The sequence below is a fragment of the Coregonus clupeaformis genome, chromosome 30 (genome assembly GCF_020615455.1).
Source record: "Coregonus clupeaformis isolate EN_2021a chromosome 30, ASM2061545v1, whole genome shotgun sequence".
Classification (NCBI taxonomy): Eukaryota; Metazoa; Chordata; class Actinopteri; order Salmoniformes; family Salmonidae; genus Coregonus; species Coregonus clupeaformis.
Genome location: NC_059221.1, coordinates 20,479,317 through 20,488,786, shown reverse-complemented (window position 1 = coordinate 20,488,786; position 9,470 = coordinate 20,479,317).

The window sequence follows — 9,470 nt, the reverse complement described above, 5'->3', positions numbered from 1 at the left end:
TTCGCGCGAAACTGAAAGCACGAACCACCGCATTTAACCATGGCAAGTTGACTAGGAATATGGCAGAATACAAACAGTGTAGTTATTCACTCCGCAAGGCAATCAAACAAGCAAAATGTCAGTATAGAGACAAAGTGGAGTCGCAATTCAATGGCTCAGACACAAGACGTATGTGACAGGGTCTACAGACAATCACGGACTACAAAAGGAAAACCAGCCATGTCGTCGAGACCAAAGTCTTCCTCCCGAACAAGCTAAACACCTTCTTTGCCCGCTTTGAGGATTACACAGTGCCACCGACGCGGCCCGCTACCAAGGACTGTGGGCTCTCCTTCTCCGTGGCCTACGTGAGTAAAACATTTAAATGTGTTAACCCTCGCAAGGCTGCCGGCCCAGACTGCATCCCTAGCCGCGTCCTCAGAGCATGCACAGACCAGCTGGCTGGTGTGTTTACGGGCACATTCAATCTCTCCCTATCCCAGTCTGCTGTCCCCACATGCTTCAAGATGGCCACCATTGTTCCTGTACCCAAGAAGGCAAAGGTAACTGAACTAAATGACTATCGCCCCGTAGCACTCTCCTCTGTCATCATGAAGTGCTTTGAGAGACTAGTCAAGGATCATATCACCTCTACCTTACCTGCCACCCTAGACCCACTTCAATTTGCCTACCGCCCCAATAGATCCACCGCCCCAATAGATCCACAGACGATGCAATCACCATCACACTGCCCTATCCCATCTGGACAAGAGGAATACCTATGTAAGAATGCTGTTCATTGAATATAGCTCAGCATTCAACACCATAGTACCCTTCAAGCTCATCATTAAGCTCGAGGCCCTGGGTCTGAACCCCGCCCTGTGCAACTGGGTCCTGGACTTCCTGACGGGCCGCCCCCAGGTGGTGAAGGTAGGAAACAACACCTCCACTTTGCTGATCCTTAACACTGGGGCCCCACAAGGGTAGGTGCTCAGCCCACTCCTGTACTCCCTGTTCATCCATGACTGTGGCCAAGCACACCTCCAACTCAATCATCAAATTTGCAGACGACAACAGTAGTAGGCTTGATTACCAACAATGACGAGACAGCCTACAGGGAGGAGGTGAGGGCTCTGGGAGTGTGGTGTCAGGAAAATAACCTCTCACTCAACGTAAACTAAACAAAGGAGATGATCGTGGACTTCAGGAAACAGCAGAGGGTGCACCCCCTATCCACATCGACGGGACCGCAGTGGAGAAGGTGGAAAGCTTCAACTTCCTTGGCGTACACATCACGGACAAACTGAAATGGACCACCCACACAGACAGTGTGGTGAAGAAGGTGCAACAGAGCCTCTTCAACCTCAGGAGGCTAAAGAAATTTGGCGTGGCACCTAAAACCCTCACAAACCTTTACAGATGCACAATTGAGAGCATCCTGTCGGGCTGTATCACCGCCTGGTACGGCAACTGCACCGCCCGCAACCGCAGGGCTCTCCAGAGGGTGGTGCGGTCTGCCCAATGCATTACCGGGGGCAAACTACCCGTCCTCCAGGACACCTACAGCACCCGATGTCACAGGAAGGCCAAAAAGATCATCGAGGACAACAACCACCCGAGCCACTGCCTGTTCACCTCACTATCATCCAGAAGGCGAGGTCAGTACATGTGCATCAAAGCTAGGACCGAGAGACTGAAAAACAGCTTCTATCTCAAGGCCATCAGACTATTAAACAGCCATCACTAGCACATTAGAGGCTACTTTCTATTGAAATCACTGGCCACTTTAAGAAATGGAACACTAGCCACTTTAATAATGTTTACATATCTTGCATTACTCATCGCATATGTATATAGTGTATTCTATTCTATTCTACGGTATCTTAGTCCACATCGCTTGTCCATATATGTATATATTCTTAATTCATTCCTTACTTTGATTTGTGTGTATTGGGTATATGTTGTGAAATTGTTAGATATTACTGCACTGTTGGAGCTAGAAGCACAATAATTTCGCTACACCCGCAATAACATCTGCTAAACACGTGTATGTGACCAATAAAATTTGATATGATTTGAGAGCCAATGCAAGTATTTGGGTCTCAGGCAAAGTTACTCAACACTAGGCAAAGTTACTCATCACGTGCGTGGTCATCGAACCACTTCTTCCTGGTTTATTGTTCATATGATGAGTTGCATTGGTTATAGGCTTTGGTTTAGCGGGCTGATGTGCAGACGACCCTTGTTTGAACCCTGTCAGTCGGTTCAGTTACCACACATGCATGATGAGTAGGCCTAACCTTTCCTGAGACCTGAAGAGTTGCATTGGCTCCCTGAGTCAATGCCTAAGCTTCAGCTTAGCAGGGCTATGCTTTTCTGGTGCGTGGGAGACCTGGGTTAGCACCCTGTGTGTTGGTTACACTAGTCAAATCAATGTACAGAGAGCCCGATATGGCTAAGATGTACCACTACATGGGGGTGTGGTGTTGCTCTCCTGGCTCATGCCTCCAAGAAGCTATTTGCATGCACTTTGAAAATTGAAATTGAAATTGAAAAGAGAAAATGCTTAATTGGGTAATTATAAAATGAAAACAGACACAATTTCACTTTGCACATTGCATTTACGATTTTCTGTTTACCATTTGGCTTTTTACTTTTACAATTTTTATTTAGAATTTCTGTTTACCATTTCCAATTTTAAATTAACAATTGTTTATTTTCATTTTAACTTTGCAATTTAATTGTGGCATGAATCATGCACACTGATATGAACAGTGCCTGACTTGGGTTTGAAGTGCAGGTGCTGTCTTTTTCCAAGTCGGTCCATTAGACTATGTTCACCAAAATTCACAAATTACATTATGCTATAGAGACCTCTGATTCACTGTTAATGGTTTGTACACATTTTTCATGACTTCTCCATGACTTTTAACCAAATGTTCATGAAAAAGTAAGCATTATTGACACTGGAAAGCTGCTGTGTCTGATCCCATGTAGACCTACCACCTCCTGCCACTGTGCCCTTGATCAAGACACTTAGCCCCCCACATAGAACTGCACTGTTAGTCACATGTTGTCAACAGCTCCTGGGTATGCAGGCTTGGCTTTTTTAACATTACAACCAAATAATTTGGTCTTTCTAAAATTATTCCCTCATTCAATAAATCAGGGATCAAATGGATAAGGTAGGAATCACGTCTTTCCTACGGTGCAGATTTATTTAGGCTCTACAGTGCCGGTGGAATGGCAACAACGAAATTAATGCTTAGTTAGTTATAGTTAACTAGCGAGATAACTGCTACAAGTTATGTTTTGAATTGGTGATCTAGTTAGTCTGTCTGTCATTATTTTATACCTGCTGCTGAAATGTCGCACTCTCTCTCTTCGGGCAACGGCCCACTCGAACTGGCACACACGCAGCACCACAGACATGCACTGAAGGGTCATTCCCATAATGGCTGATATGTCATTTTTTTATTGATTGATCATATTTAAAAGTGTGCTTTCATCAATTACATTAACAATCAATCAATCAATCAAATGTATTTATAAAGCCCTTTTTACATCAGCAGATGTCACAGTGCTATACAGAAAACCCAGCCTAAAACCCCAAACAGCAAGCAATGCAGATGTAGAAGCACGGTGGCTAGGAAAAACTCCCTAGAAAGGCAGAAACCTGGGAAGAAACCTAGAGAGGAACCAGGCTCTGAGGGGTGGCCTGTTCCCTTCTGGCTGTGCCGGGTGTAGATTATAACAGTACATTGCCATTAAGGCCAGATTTTTCTCCAAGATGTTCAAACATTCATAGATGACCAACATGGTCAAATAATAATCACAGTGGTTGTAGAGGTTGCAACAAGTCAGTACATCAGGAGTAAATGTCACTTGTCTTTTCATAGCCGGGCATTTAGAGGTTGAAATAGCAGGTGCGGTAGAGAGAGAGAGTTGAAAACAGCAGGTCTGGGACAAGGTGGCATGTCCGGTGAACAGGTCAGGGTTCCATAGCCGCAGGCAGAAGAGTTGAAACTGGAGCAGCAGCACGACCAGGTGGACTGGGGACAGCAAGGAGTCATCAGGCCAGGTAGTCCTGAGGCATGGTCCTAGGGCTCAGGTCCTCCAGGAGAGAGAGAGAGTATTAGAGGGAGCAAAATCAAATTCACACAGGACACCACATAAGACAGGAGAATAACACCAGTTATAACAGACTGACCCTAGCCCATAGCACATAGACTATTGCAGCATAGATACTGGAGGCTGAGACGGGGGGGTCGGGAGACACTGTGGCCCCGTCCGACGATACCCCCAGAGAGGGCCAACCAGGCAGGATATACAATTATGAAACTAATTTCCGTGACTTTTCATGACCTTACAAACCCTCATTTGACAACTTGGAACAGTGCATCATGCCATTCATGTTGGCACATTTTAAATCTGCACAATCTCGAACAGCATACTGTCACACAGATTCACAGACTAGCGGCAAATAAACTTGAACGAAGTGGAATCAGGAAATGAATGCCCACTCTTCATTGCAATTCAATGAAAATCCTGCCTTCATTCCGCTTTAATCAACCTTTTTTCCCTCGGTGTGTGAATCTGGGCTAGCGATAGGCTACTTTGTTTTTATAGAGGAGCTGGTACACAATTCCCCCAAAGTTAGAAGTGCCGGTACGGCCTTCCGGACAGCTCCGACACAAGTCAAGCACTGGATATGAAAATAAAAATACATTGATCACATTCCTATTTAGCATGTAAGCATTGCATTTTTGAACTGGCACTGATCACCCTCCATATAATTGTAAGTATTAGCTAATCCAAAAATGTATTACCCTAAAGTACAGGAAATCTTGAACAGATCATGTTTTGTAATGTCAAAATTGTGTGTGAGCACTAGTGTGCCAGCGCCAACTAAAAAGTTGACAGTGGCTCCACCCTAAAACAAATAGAAACTCTTTGATAATAAACGGCATTAAACTTTGGATTTGATTAATTTATAGTAGCTAAATTGATTTAATTGAACCAGTTTTGTTTTGGCATGTGATGTTCATTTAATTTCTTCACTCCCTGTTATAACCAGCTGGGGGCAGTGTTACTCTATTTTGCCTGAACTAATACCAAGACCGTTTTAGTCCGTTTCCATTCTCTTTTACGATAACCCTAGTAGTGTTTTGTGTTCTCCTCAGGGCCATAGAAACTCTGTATTGTTTCTTAGTTTGAAAAAATGGAAAGAAGTCTCCCTCTACTATATCAGCTATGAAATACAGTATCCCAAAAGCAAATGAAATTGCATCACCCACTGAGGTACTCAAATAAGCCCCTAAAACGTAATACTACCTGCGGGAGTCTAGGCCACCCGTAATGTGAGCAGGACAGCCCTTACTGTCATACTGATTTACGTAACTGACAGTTACATAAATCCCAGGGGAAATGGAATTACTAATTTGCACATGCACACACACACACAGTGCAACTCCCAAAAGCACACACGCACCAGAGCAGACATGCCCCCCAGTATCTGCTGAGGCGGGGACAGCAGGATGAGAAATAAACACGGCAAAATAAATTTGTGTTTTGTGCTAACTGGGTGCCGGGAGCAGTGGCGAAGCTCTATAACAGCTGGTGAAGCAAGTCTTTGAAGAGGCCGCAAACCACACTACCCACTATAATGACCACAGGGTTTCATCAAAGAAAGAGGGAGAGAGATAGGAGAGAGGGGGATGATAAAGGGGAAAAAGAAAGAGCAGTTGTGAGAGGGAGGGAGTGAACATTGATGAGGGCAGGGAGTGAGGGGGATAAAAGCCTTGTATGGTGCACTGCTGCAGTTCCAATAGAAACGAATGTAAAATAGTCAGATTAATCTTCAGCTTGAATATAATAAGTAACAAGGCATTTTACAGAAACTAGGTTGACTGTCTGTTCTGTTATGTGCGCCACTCTTGGATTGTCTGTTTTACCTGGTTTTAATTTCCACCATGTTCATGACTCTTTCCTGTACTAATGTGAGAAGTTGAACAATGGTGAAGCTTGTGCAGCATGTAAGCATGAAAAAATACAAAATCATGTAAAAGTACCCAATCAAATGTTGAGCATCACTTTGTGTTAGTTACATCTGTTGGTTATGTAATTGCATCACTGTGAACCACTCATTATTATTATTATTATTATTATTATTATTATTATTATTATTATTATTAGCCTGTCAGCTTTGATAAAGTTTTGTTGTAGCCCTTAAGAAACACAACACTCATACAGAATTACCAGTTTTCATACTAAATGCTAGTTCCTGCTAATTCCTGTTCTCTCTGATTTATAATAATAATAATAATAATATTCCATTTAGCAGACGCTTTTATCCAAAGCGACTTACAGTCATGTGTGCATACATTTTTACGTATGGGTGGTCCCGGGGATCGAACACACTACCCTTGCGTTACAAGCGCCATGCTCTACCAATTGAGCTACAGAGGACCATTCATCTCAGGTCAAACCGGTGGAACGATGAGGTGACGGCAGCCTAGATTTAATGTAGAGAGAATGAAGGTTTAATTCTGACAGAGATAATGATATACTTTATTGTCCCCAAGGGAGCTATTTACCTAGAGTACTGCCGCTTCCACATAATACATAGAATCAATTGAGAATTAACACCCCATCATACACCCCCAATGCCAGGCAAGGCTGTGACTAGGTGGCAGTTCCACATGATGAAGGCCTCAGTCCGTTATTGCCATCTGCCTCGTCTGCCTCTGTCTCACCTGCTGTTAAGCAGATTCATTGACAGGGCTTTATTTCTGTTCAGCCTCCTCAGTGGCATCAGCTGGAACTCTGTGTTCAGTGCATGAGTGGGGTCCGATATGACCTTTCTGGCCTGCCTGATGATGGTCTCCTCAAAAATGTCCTGGAGAGAGGAGGGAAGTGTCATGCCTATAATGTTCCCTGCTGTCTTGGTCAGTCTCAAGATTTGGGCTTTGAGCTGCACTGTCAGGTTATCAAACCATGTAACAATGCCGTAGCGTAGGATTTACTCAATGGTGGATCTATAAAAGAGGAGCATGATCTTCTGGTTGACTCCATAGACCCTGAGTCGACACAGGAAGTGCAAGCACTGTTGGATGCGTGAGCTCTTGCTCCACATGTGTGCGCCAGCACAGCCCACTGTCAATGTGGACCCCCAGGTACTTGAATGAGATCACCGGCTCATTGTTCTCTCCGTGTACCTGTGGTCCCCAATGGACGTAGGGTCAAGGATCATCTCCTCAGTATTTTTCACATTCAGTTGTAGGTGATGTTCATCACATCATCTGACAAATCCTTCAGTCTCTGTCCTGTAGCCGTTGGTGTCATAGCGTTTGTTTAAGAGCCCGAGGACAGCGGTGTCGTCCGAGAACTTAATGACGTAGTTGTTTGGGTGCCTGCTGACGCAGTCGTTTGTATACAGCGTGAAGAGGATAGGGGAACTCACGCAGTCCTGGGGCGCCCCCGTGCTGGTGGTCAGGGCATCAGAGAGTGTAGAGGTAATTCTGATTTGCTGCATCCTGTTGGGAAGGAAGTAGTGGTACCACCTTATTGTGAATGGGTTCACATTCATCTGTTTCAGCTTCTCCAGTAGGAAATGCACTTTGATTGTAATAAAGGCGAAGCTGAAGTCAATGAACGTGAGTCTTGCATATGCTACTGGGCATTCAAGGTGTTTTACATTTACATTTACATTTACGTCATTTAGCAGACGCTCTTATCCAGAGCGACTTACAAATTGGAGCGTTCACCTTATGATAGCCAGTGGGACAACCACTTTACCTTTTTTGTTTTTATTATAATTTTTTAATTCTTGAGTATATTTTTAATTTTCATTTGTTTTATATATATTATGTTTTTTAATTTTTTTAATTTTTTTCATTTTTTCGTATATTTTAAATTTATTTTAGTTCATTTTTTTTTACAAAATTTGTGGGGGTGGGGTAGGGGGGGTAGAAGGATTACTTTTATACTATCCCAGGTATTCCTTAAAGAGGTAGGGTTTTAGGATAAGATGCATTATTGTGCTAATAGTGCCATCCGTGACCCTCTTCTCCTTGTAACCAAACTGGTAGGGATCTAGGAATTGTTGGACATCAGTGTGTAGGTTTGATAGGGATCTAGGAATTGTTGGACATCAGTGTGGAGGTTTCCAACCAGGATTTTCTCTTAAGGACTTCATCACTATGGATGTGAGCGCGCATGCTCTTAAAAACACTTGTGACAACACTTTGTAGAAAAATCGGACATAAAATAGATTATAAAAGTCATTAAGTTTGTTTGCTTTGTCAAGTTCATTAGGTGCATACACAGATTTCTTAGCAGAGCTCATGTTTGATATCACTCTAATAGAGTCCCATAGTTTCTTAGAGCCCATTGTGAGGAAGTTCTGCTCCACACACTTCATATGTTCTTTCTGTGCCTCCTTCAGTTTACTATTCAGCTCGTTTTGGGTCACCCTCAACTCTAAGTTGTCTGTGTTTTGGAATGCTCACTTTCTGTTAATGCAGTATTGAACTTATTTTGTGATGACACAGACATCCGAGCTCCTGCCCTCAGATGTAGCTTGGACGTCATCCTGATTATGTTGGCCCTGGTCATAAAAGACTCCCCACACACAGTCAAACTGTCCTATTACCCCAGCCAGGGCCGTGCACAGACCTTTTGGGGGGCATGTGCAAAAAAAAAAAGGCATCCCCTAACCCTAATTGGTACTTGTATAGAGCCTTATTATTGTTATTTATTGTGTTACTATTTTCTATTTTTATTTGCTAATTCTTACTTTTTAACTCTGCATTGTTGGAAAATGGCTTGCAAGTAAACATTTCACGTTAAAGTCTACACCCATTGTATTCGGCACATGTGACAAATAACATTTAGTTTTATTTGCTCCCTACCACCTGTCAGAATAATGCATTTTATGTCTATCTTGTTTTAGGATTCACAGACTGTCAGCATGCAGCCCAAGTTACTAACCACTTTTGGAGCAAACTAGTGCTCTCAAATTGTATCGTGATGTCGACAGCAGATGAGTTGTATTCATAATATGGCTAACTTAGGTAGCTAACATAAAAAAATATATATATACAGTATATATATTAACTAGGGTTAGCAACGTTGGGTGGTCAATAGATTGAGAGCTAGCTAACCAGCTTAGATAGCAAACAATTAATTAAAAAAAAGCAGTAAACAGTAGCGTTGTTTTATGTAGAATGTTGTCAGCAAAATTAGGTTGCTGTTACTCTCTATTGCTGAATGCAGCCTTTTGACAGCATGTACTAAAATCGTTTTAATCCACCTTCGTTTTGGTGATTGGCATTTAGGCTGTGACAACGAATAGGCAGCAGACAGACCTACAGTATGTTTTAGCAGGGAAGTTTGGTAGGGTGACCTGATTTGTAACTATGAAAATAATTTTGTCAAACAGATTGTGAACCCTAAAGTGTAGGTTTTATTCTAGGGGGACGACGACGACA